Source organism: Pristiophorus japonicus, chromosome 3 (assembly GCF_044704955.1).
Source record: "Pristiophorus japonicus isolate sPriJap1 chromosome 3, sPriJap1.hap1, whole genome shotgun sequence".
In the NCBI taxonomy this organism is placed as follows: domain Eukaryota; kingdom Metazoa; phylum Chordata; class Chondrichthyes; family Pristiophoridae; genus Pristiophorus; species Pristiophorus japonicus.
In genome coordinates, this window is record NC_091979.1 from 97,287,653 (window position 1) to 97,299,489 (window position 11,837).

The window sequence follows — 11,837 nt, forward strand, 5'->3', positions numbered from 1 at the left end:
ACCCGGGGTGCAAAGAGAAGACAGGGAGGTCACAGGCATCTATGAACCTGCCCGATGCTAGGAGCAGCGGCAAAGGCCCCGAGAGCAGGCAACTCGAACCAACCGGTATCCCACTGCCAGCACCGGGCAACGCGCCGCCACCAGGCTGCCTGGACACCATCCAGCAGCTCTGGAACGAGCTTGTCCTCACACACCGGTGCTGACCCCAGCACTGATCCAAAAGATGTACCATCAATGTATCTCATCAGTCAAATGTACTTGCCTCACAACTGTACCATAAACGCAATGATGTAAATATAAATTTCCTTTTCTGGACTTGAATATATATGAATGTGATGAGCCACCAACATGATCTACATGTGGGGCGGGGGGGGGGGGAAATGGATGCATGTAGCCATGGACACACACATGGATCACTCCCAGAATGCACTGAAGTCTCACTGCATCATCGAACCATCCCAACTGGTAACCCACTACCCAGTGTTGTGGCAATAAGGACTTGGGGGTTAACAGGGCGGGAGCCAAGCCAAAGCACAGCCAAGGTGCAAGGGCTATTGGCACTTGTCTGGGGAGAGCTAAGCCAGAGCACATGGTGCAAAAATATTGGCACAAAAGTCTTGGGAGAGGGTGATGTTATATATACATACTAAAGATATACTCTCTGTGTAGTCACTGTATAGTTGCATAAGCTGGAGACTTGTTTTCCGGAGGTACCATCAACAAGGTTCACACTGTATGCACTATGCTGGCACCACCAGAGGGTGCAACTGGTGGAGGCCCAGGGGTCACCTGTACACCACAGGTACCCAGGTATAAAAGGGAGTCCACCATGTGGTATCCTCACTCTGGAGTTATATTAAATAGACTAAAGTCGCTACAGTTCAAGTGCAATACTGTGCCTCGTGGAGTTATTATCAGAACATCTAAAGACATAACAGAACCCACTTCAGGAGTGGAAGCAAGTCTTCCTCGATTCCGAGGAAGACCTATGATGACCCTCATGGTCTCTAATAAGCCCTACCCTTTCTTTAGTTATCCTCTTGCTCTTAATATATATATAAAACATCTTTAGGTTTTCATTGATTTTACTTGCCAAGAATGTTTCATGCTCTCTCTTTGCTTTCCTTATATCCCTTTTGATCTCACCCCTGGACTTTCTAAACTCCTCAAGAGATTCTGCAGTATTTGGCCCTCGGTATCTGTCATAAGCTTCCCTTTTTTGCTTTATCCTACCCTGTATGTCCCTAGACATCCAGGGGCTCTAGATTTGTTAGTCCCACCCTTTTTCTTTAAGGTACATATTTGGCCTGAACCCTGCGGATCTCCTCCTTGAATGCCTCCCACTGCTCAACACTGATTTACCTTCAAGTAGCTGTTTCCAGTGCACTATGGCTAAATCACCCCTCAGCTTAGTAAAGTTGGCGCTTCTCCAATTTAGAACTTTTATTACTAGTCTAATCTTGTCCTTTTCCATAACTACCTTAAATCTAACTAAATTATGGTCACTTGCACCTAAATGCTCCCCCACTGATATCCCTTCCAACTGCCCAGCTTCATTCCCAAAAACTATATCCAGAACCACCCCCTCCCATGCTGGGCTTGCTACATGCTGGCTAAAAAAGTTATCTTGAATGCATTTTATGAATTCCGCACCCTCAATACCCTTCACGCTAATGTTGTCCAAGTTAATATTAGGATAGTTGAAATCCCCTACTATTACTGCCCTATAGTTTTTGCACTTCCCAGAAATTTGCCTACATATTTGCTCTTCTACCTCTCACTGTTTTGGGGGTCTCTAGTACATGCCCAGCAGTGTGATCGCCCTTTTTGTGTTTTTCAGTTTGACCCATATGGCCTCGTTTGATGATCCCGTTAACATAGCATCCCTCCTCACAGCTGTAATAGTTTCTTTAATCAATACCGCGACCCACCCTTCCTTTTTGCCCCTCTCTCTGTACCGTCTCAAAATCCTATAACCAGGAATGTTAAGCTGCCATACCTGCCCCTCCTTTAGCCATGTTTCTGTAATAACTATAATATCATACTCCCAAGTATCTACCTTTGCTCTCAGGTCATCTACATTATTCGCTATACTCCTTGCATTGAGGTGTATTCCATTTAGTATAGCCAGACCTCTTTGTTGCCTACTTTCTAGCCCTTGTTTCCTCTGTCTTTCAAATTCACTTTCTACATCCTTTCAATTCCAGCTTTACTCCCCTCCCTACTGAATCTATTCTCAAGTTCCCATCCCCCTGCCAAGCTAGTTTAAACCCTCCCCAACAGCACTAGCAACCGCCCCCCCCCCCCCCCCCCCCACGAGGATATTGGTCCTGGCTCTGCTGAGGTGCATTCCGTCTGACTTATACAGGTCACACCTCCCCCAGAAGTGATTCCAATGTCTCAGGAATTTAAAGCCCTCCCTTCTGCACCACCTCTCCAGTCATGCATTCATCTGCTCTATCCAACTATTTCTGTACTCATTAGCTCGTGGCATCGGGAGTAATCCGGAGGTTACTACCTTTTGAGGTCCTGCTTTTTAGTATTTCTCCTAGCTCCCTAAACTCTGCCTGCAGGACCTCATCCCTCTTTCTATCTATGTCATTGGTCCAGATATGGACCACGCCCTCTCCCCCCAGAATGCCCTGCAGCCGCTCGGTGACATCCTTGACCTTGGCATCAGGGAGGCAACATACCATTCTGGAGTCACGTCTGCGGCCGTAGAAACACCTGTCTGCTCCCCTCACTATTGAATCCCCTACCACTAAAGCTTTTCCATTCTTCTTCCTCCCCCACCCACCCTGTGCAGCTGAGCCACACGTGGTGTCGTGGACTTGGCTCTGGCTGCACTCCCCAGAGGCACCATCGCCCCCACCGGTACTCAGAAGAGAATACCAGTTGGAGAGCGAGATGGACTCAGGGGACTCCTGCACTAGCTGCCTAGTCCTCTTCTTCTGTCTGGTGGTCACCCACTCCCTCTTTGCCTGCACACTCTTAAGCTGTAGGGTGACCACCTCTAGAAATGTGCTATCCACAAAATTCTCAGTGTCGCGAATGCAATGCAGTGACTCCAGCGCCGCTCAAGCTCAAAACGCGGAGCTCGCGTTGGTGCAGCTGGTGACACCTCCTGCACACATGGTTGTCTAGGCCGCGCAAAGCGTCCAGGACTTCCCACATGCCGCAGGATGTGCAATCCACGGAATTGAGCTGCCCTGCCATCCCTCTAGTTACACTCGGAACTATCAAGCAGAAATAAACTGTAAACCTTAGCAAAACACACCCAGCCACTACTCAGCAAACAGTTGATTTAATTAATCAGGTTTCTTTGGATAATAAATAGCACTTGTCTATTTAGTTGCAGCTCCTAACTTACACCAATGCCCAAGGCTTTTTTTTTTTAAAAACAAAGAAATACTCACCAATCAACTGGCCAATCGCTTACTGCTTGGCTGTGACGTCACTCTTCGATTTCGATTCTTTTTACTTTATGTCTCTTACTCTTGTCGCTGCTGCAGGTAGCTCCTCCCGATCTCCGAATATACAGGGTCATATATTCCTCAGAGTTCCCTGGGCCTGTCACAGACATACCTTTGCCACTGATGCTTCGCCAGGAAAGCCTTTCTCCAAGTAAGAATTGTGTGCTTAATGTGTTGCACAAGGAGAAATGTAATATTGAGATACTGGAAATTGAAGGAACATGCACACTGACTGACATGCACTCAATGTATAGGCCATTCTGCGTGTCAGTAAGTGACTAACTATCATAGGTTGACACTCCAGCGCAATACTGAGGTGCCAATCTTCGACTGAAATGTTAAACTCTCTGCTGTACTGAGGAACTTTTGTCCCTTGTATATGTGACTTCTATCACACTTCTTCAATATTTTAATTCCAAAAAGATGATGGCCCAGAAATTGCAATCGGTGGCATAGCTATGAAGTATGTCACCCCCTTGCGAAAATAATTTGCACTTACCTGGTGTGAGGCCCCACATATAATCTTGCTGTCCAATGCTGCAGAGTTGCGCGCAATGTATTGCATCACAGAGCCCAGGAGCGCAGCATAAAACCTATGCATAAGAGAAGGCATGTTCACAAAATCTGTCAACTTACATTTGCATAAGCCACGCCCACAGAAGCTTCTTTCAGTCTGCAAAGGTGAGTAGCATTGAAATTACTTGTGTTTGTTAAATGTAAGTGGATTTTAATGTTTATAAAAACTTTTTGAAGACTATGAAAGACTAAAAAATTTTAAATAATGTTAAATAATTTTAATTAAATGGCAAAGTGAAATGGACAGTTTGTAAAAAGTAAAGTACAAGTAAAGTTGTGCACTTACTTACAGAGAGAATTTGACAGCGGCAAAGATAGTTGAGATGAAAAGGGCTCTCAACTTTATTGTAGATAACCGGAACACACTCCTCGATGAGGTGGAGGCAAAGCGTTAGTGCCTCATTGGTAGTAAAATGTCCATAGCGCCACGTAAATGAAGCTTGTTATCATGGAAGAATGTTGCGCAGGCAGTTAGTGCTAACTTCACTGTGCCGCACAACAATGTCGCTAAAATCTGAATGATTTAATACGCTCTAAGGTTTGTACAGTTATTTCAAATTTTAAATGTAAGGTTTCCTGAAATGTTATTTTACTATAGCAAAATAGAAAAGCTTGTTTATGTGCATAGGTGTTGTGTCGTGACTTCATTATTCAGTCAACTAGTTGTAACTGCTTTGGAGATGGTGAAAGACACTATGTGCTTGTAAACATCTTTTATCTGTTCTCCATAGATTTGAGATGTGCAATTGCAATTAGTGAACAATATCCTGCCTCCAAAGCAGCCAGGTGGTCTTTTTTAGCCAACAAGTAAGCAAAAACTGAAGTTTAATTTTCATCTCTTTAGAGTATGATGGTACATAATGCCTGAGAGCATGCTATGACAGGCGGTGGTCTGTCCGTTCTGAAGGAGTTGACGGAGCAAGAGGAAAGGCTCACTCAGCTGTAGGGCATCAGTGGCAGTTCAGTGTCTGGTGCCCATGCAGACATTGGAATAAGGAAAGGTGAGTGTTTCATTGTTGCTCTGTCCAGCTATGTTGGCTGGAAGGTTTGCACGGAATATCAGCTTCTGTGATTGCCAGATCAACGTGCTTCACCATTGTAAATGTTTACTGTTTCCTTCTTGTAAACGTATTAGCCACTAGTTGCTTGCTAGCCGTCTGCTTTCTGCAGCTGTTGCTTTCTCGGGTGCCCCACCAAGCCTAAGCATAGGAACGTCCATGTTGGCATCCTCCATGTTGTCCATTTCGATGGGGATCTCGTCTGTAAGTTTAAGGGTCAGTCCTTCCCGCATAGCAAAGTTGTGCATAGTGCAACAGCCCACCACAATCCTTGACACTTTCACAGATGAGTATTACAAAGTCCCCCTGACATTTCCAGGATGTGCACTGTTATATCTCTCGTCTGCTTCATTATTGGTCCTGCGGTATTGTGTCATCAGCCACGGTTTTAACGGGAAGCCCTTGACGCCCAATATTCATCCAGATCCTGAACGCAATGTACTGAGGGCGTCATGTAAGACTGAGTGCCAGAGGATGAAGGTGTCATGAGCACTTCCCTGGTGATCTGCATTTACATTAAGAATCCGTGGTTGGGCATCACAGCTGATCATTACATTTAAGGAATAAAACCCCTTCCTGTTGATGTATGTAACAGGGTGCAATATGGGTTCCATTGATGGCCCCAATCGCTTTGGGGAAGCCAGTAATCTTTTAGAATGCAAGGGACCTCTCCCTTTGCTGTTGAGAGGATGTCACAGTCTATGAAGTCCTACAGAATATGGCATCTATGACGTGGTGAATGTAGGCCCTTGCAGCACTCTGGGTGATGTTGTATATGTCTGACTGAAATGACCTGACTGCATAGATGTTCAATTCTGTGGTTACCTTCATGGCCATTGAGAAGGCAATGCAGGTTTTCGCAAGTGGCTGAAGGTCATCCTTTAACATAAGATCATAAGAAATAGGAGCAGAAGCAGGCGTAGGCCATTTGGCCCTTTGAACCTGCTCCACCATTCGACAGGATCATGGCTGATCTACTTCAACTCCACTTTCCTGCACTATCCCCATATCCCTTAATTCCCTTAGTTCCCAAAAATTTATCGACCTCTGTCTTGTGGGAATGGAACAAGTAAAGGAGCAAAAGAGAAGTCTAGAAGAAGTGTAAATGGGAATGGTAGAAACATCAACAAGTTGCCATCTGAAAAAATAAGGGCAGAGGTTATGGTCTGAAATTGTTAAACTTAATGTTCGGAAGGCTTTACAGTGCTTAATCAAACGATGAGGTGATGTTCCTCGAGCTTATTTTAAGCGTTATTGGAACAAGAAGAGAGAGGTCAGAGTGGGAGTGGAGCAGAGAATTAATGTGACAGGTAACTGGAAGCTCGGGGTCATGCTTGCAGACTGAAAGGAGGTGTTCTGCAAAGCGGTCACCCAATCTGCATTTGGTCACCCCAATGTAGAGGAGACTGCATCGTGAGCAGCATATACAGTAAACTACATTGAAAGATGTATAAGTGAATCGCTCTTTCACCTGGAAGGAGTGTTTGGGCCCCTGGATGGTGGGAAGGGAGGAGGTAAAAGGGCAGGTGTTGGATTTCCTTCGCTTGAATGGGAAGGTGCCGTGGGGAGGGGGCATTAGGGGTGAGGGAACGTGGAGGGAACGGTCCCTTCGGAATATTGAAAGTGGTGGGGAGGGGAAGATGTGATTGGTGGTGGGATCACGCTGGAGGTGGCGGAAATGGTGGAGGATGATCCATTGAATGTGGAGACTGGTGGGGTGGAAGGTGAAGACAAGGGCAATCCTATTGTTGTTCTGGGAGGAAGGGGAAGGGCTGAGGGCCGAAGTGCGGGAAATGGAACAGACACAGTCGAAAGCTCGGTTAACCATGGTGGAGGGGATTCTTCGGTTGAGGAAAAAGGAAGACATATCAGAAGCACTGGTGGGGAAAATGACATCATCAGAACAGTTGCGATGGAGACTGAGAAACTGGGAGAATGGAATAGAGTCCATGCAGGAAGCAGGGTGGAAGAAAGTATAGTAAACGTAGCTGCAGGAGTTGTTGGGCTTATAGTGAATGCTGGTCAATAGTCTAGCCCCAGGAATGGAGACACAGAAGTCGAGGCGGGGAAGGGAAGTGTCCGAGACGGACCAAGGGAAGGGTGAAAATTGGAAGCAAAGTGAATGACATTTTCCAGTTCAGGGCGAGAGCAGGAAACGGCACTGATACAGTCATCAATGTACTGGAAAAAGAGGTGAGGGAGGGGACCCCAGTAGGACTGAAACAAAGAATGTTCCACATATCACACAAAAAGGGAGGCATAACTAGGACCCATGCAGGTACCCATAGCAACACCTACTTTTTGGAGGAAATAAGTGGAGTCAAAAGAGAAGTTGTTCAACGTGAAAACAAGTTCAGCCAGGCAGAGGAGGGTAGTGGTGGATGGGGACTGGTTAGGCTGAGCCTCTGTTCAAAGAAGAAGCAAAGCGCCCTTGGGCTGTCCTGATGGGGGGAAAAGGTGTGTAGGGATTGGATGTCCATGGCAAAAAGGAGTTGGTTAGGGCCAGGAAACTGGCCAGCATTTTCTGTTTTTATTTACAATTTCCAGCATCTACAGTAATTTATTTTTTGTTTAATTAACTGCCACTTCTCTTCCAGGAATGCCCACCTTGAAGTTCTGCTCTTTCCTTCGGGATTTCTGTTTGTCTCTTTTTCCTTGTTCATCTTCATTGCTTTCTGTTTCCCTTCTCGTTTTTGATCAGGTATCTGCCAAGACTCACTTTCACAGTATCTCTTTTCTCAGTAACTGTCTCTGGCTCCGACTTATTCCACGTGGATTCCAATTGAAATTCCACTCTTCATGTTTTGGATCCACCCAGGATTACAGATATCTCCGAGATATTCAGCGTTCCTCCAACCACTGCTCTCGCCGCATCCTGGGATCCACACTCAATGCTAAAGCCGCCACATGCACACTCTCAACCTCTCTCTTCAGCAGCACCATCACTCTAAATCTGTCCTGGTCCTCAGTTCCATTCCATCCTTCACCTCATCCAGTGCTTCAACAAAACATTTTTTCCTTCCTTTTAGGTGTCATGGATCACAAGCTTTACCATCTCTTGGATACCATCACCTCTCCAGAACGCTCCTTTCCCTTCACTTTTCTCTGATCCCCATCCCTTCCTCCAATCTCTCCCCTTGCCGTGTTTTCACTATCCACTCTGACCTTCCCCTTTCTGACCCCGAATGGTGGCTGTACAGTCCTCAGCAAAGGCCTCAGCTTCATCCTCTAATGACTCACCTCAATGAATTTTCAGCTCGGCACGACGCTGAGCTCTTCTTCTGCCTCCTTACCCACTTAATTCACTCGGTGTCTTCCCCTCACACAGCGGACCCTTTCACCCATCTTCAGAATGTTGAATGATAACTGGCATTATTTTTCAGGAATTAAAAAAAAAAGTTTAATCAAATTTGAAAAACCTATATGCAATGTAAATGATAGTTGTAATAACAGATCAAAGCATGAGTACATCATCATCGTCATCATAGGCAGTCGCTTGGAATCGAGGAAGACTTGCTTCCACTCTTAACATGAGTTCTTAGGTGGCTGTGCAGTCCAATACGAGAACCACAGTCTCTGTCACAGGTGGGACAGATAGTCATTGAAGGAAGGGGTGGGTGGGACTGGTTTGCCGCACGCTCTTTCCACTGCCTGCACTTGATTTCTTCATGCTCTCGGCGACGAGACTCGAGGTGCTCAGCACCCTCCTGGATGCACTTCCTCCAGTTAGTATGGAGATGGCGAATTATACTGACTTCACTGCAATGAACAAATGACCTTTGATGCGGTGGAAGCTAAGACAACTAGCTTAAAGGGGAAGATGGATGTTTCATTAACTCATTAAATATTTTGTTTTGCTATTGTGGAGATGAGTGAAAATCTACAGAGAATTTCTATGCAAATCTGTAGAAAGTTTCACTTCATCCCGAGTGTATTTTTCCCAACATTTTCATTAATACCATGTTGTAATTAATAAAAAACACAGATGGAGGTATTGTAAAACAGAATTTGTGTTTCTCGGACTGACTACCTAATTTGTAAATGCAACTGAGTACACAATGCACAAGTTATAGTTGCTCCATATGGAAATATATTATGATATGACTGTTTTCTGTTCAACAATTACGCTAGGTTTTCAACTGGGAGAAAATAACTTTAATTTTCATCTATCTCAAGAAAATTGATTTTTATTTCCATTGATTTTAGCATATGCATTGGTTGCAATATGTCACATGCTATAGAAGTTGATAGAATGTCATAAACCATGAAAGTGAAACGAGCAGTTATTAACATAATTTCAACCATTGTTGCAGTCTTGCATTACTTTTATGGTTAGGAGTGTACTTTGAGTGTAATTTTTTTTTTTGTTGGCAAGTGTCATGGAAGTGTAGATAACTTAGAAAAATAAATATATGGCATTTAAGATTTCGGTTATACGTATGTGAGTGATGCAATGTTAAGTCCAAGAAACAAATTATTCCTTTTACTGCAGGGCATGTTTGGTGATTTGAAAGCTATAAATCTAAGGAATGAGCTAAAGCAATGGAATCCAATTATTGGCTTCCTAGGTAGGTTTTTGACTGACTGCTTACAATAATGTTTATCAATGCAGATACAACCTCTGTTGTCACTCTTTCCTGATTTTTTTTCAATCCTGAATTCAGAATTTGTGTGTGTGTGTTTCCCTCCCTCGCGAAGCAGGAAAATTAATTATCATTTTTAAATCAGGCTCCCACAGCGCAATTGGGAGCCCAATTCAAATTTAACAATTGCTGTCGGGTTTTCCCAGGACCCGGGAAAACCCGACAGCGAAAGGGAGGCTGCAGCTGCTAGCTCAAGAAGGTAAGTTCCTTTTCCATGGCACTATTTCAAAGAAGAGCATTGGAGTTATCCCCGGTGTCCTGGCCAATATTCATCCTTCAATCAATATAACAAAAACAAATGATCTGTCATTATCACCTTGCTGCTTGTGGGAGCTTGCTCTGCTGCCGCGTTTTCCACGTTACAACAGTGACTACACTTCAAAAGTACTTCATCGGCTGTAAAGAGCTTTGAGACGTCGGGTGGTCATGAAAAGTGCTATATAAATGCAAGTCTTTCTTCTTTCTTTCCAACACTCCTTGTTGGCCAGGAGGAGAAGGAGTGTTTTCCACGGCTGCTCATGGAAGCCTTTGGGCTCCCCTCTGCCAATTGTTGTCTCTGGCTCCCTCCCTCCCACAATCAGCCATCTATCCCCCCTACCACCAGTCCCGACCTCTGGCACCCTCCCCCAATTGGTGATCTCCCTCCCTCCCACCTACGATCAGTGACCTCCAACCAACCCAGCCCTGATCTCTCGTTCTCTCTCATGATCAGCGACCTCCAACCATCCCAGCCCTGATCTCTAGCTCCCTCCCACGATCAGCGACCTCCCTCCTTCTCACCTCCGCGTCCCTCACGACCTATCCCTTCCCCCCGGCACCAGTCCCGACATCTGGCTCCCTCCTCCAATCGGCGACCTCCCTCCTCATTTCCATGCTCACCCTCACCCTCCCCGCCTCTCCATAAATGTCAGGGCCATAATAGAAACATAGAAACATAGAAAATAGGTGCAGGAGTAAGCCATTCGACCCTTCGAGCCTGCACTGCCATTCAATGAGTTCATGGCTGAACATGCAACTTCAGTACCCCATTCCTGCTTTCTCGCCATACCTCTTGATCCCCCTAGTAGTAAGGACTACATCTAACTCCTTTTTGAATATATTTAGTGAATTGGCCTCAACAACTTTCTGTGGTAGAGAATTCCACAGGTTCACCACTCTCTGGGTGAAGAAGTTTCTCCTCATCTCAGTCCTAAATGGCTTACTCCTTATCCTTAGACTGTGACCCCTGGTTCTGGACTTCCCCAACATTGGGAACATTCTTCATGAATCGAACCTGTCTAAACCCATCAGAATTTTAAACGTTTCTATGAGATCCCCTCTCATTCTTCTGAACTCCAGTGAATACAAGCCCAGTTGATCCAGTCTTTCTTGATATGTCAGTCCCGCCATCCCGGGAATCAGTCTGGTGAACCTTCGCTGCACTCCCTCAATAGCAAGAATGTCCTTCCTCAAGTTAGGAGACCAAAACTGTACACAATACTCCAGGTGTGGCCTCACCAAGGCCCTGTACAGCTATAGTAACACCTCCCTGCCCCTGTACTCAAATCCCCGTGCTATGAAGGCCAACATGCCATTTGCTTTCTTAACCGCCTGCTGTACCTGCATGCCAACCTTCAATGACTGATGTACCATGACACCCAGGTCTCGTTGCACCTCCCCTTTTCCTAATCTGTCACCATTCAGATAATAGTCTGCTTCTCTGTTTTTACCATCAAAGTGGATAACCTCACATTTATCCACATTATACTTCATCTGCCATGTATTTGCCCACTCATCTAACCTATCCAAGTCACTCTGCAGCCTCATAGCATCCTCCTCGCAGCTCACACTGCCACCCAACTTAGTGTCATCTGCAAATTTGGAGATACTACATTTAATCCTCTCGTCTAAATCATTAATGTACAACGTAAACAGCTGGGGCCCCAGCACAGAAACTTGCGGTACCCCACCAGTCACTGCCTGCCCATTTACTCCTACTCTTTGCTTCCTGTCTGCCAACCAGTTCTCAATCCATGTCAGCACCCCCAATCCCATGTGCTTTAACTTTGCACATTAATCTCTTGTGTTGGACATTGTCGAAAGCCTTC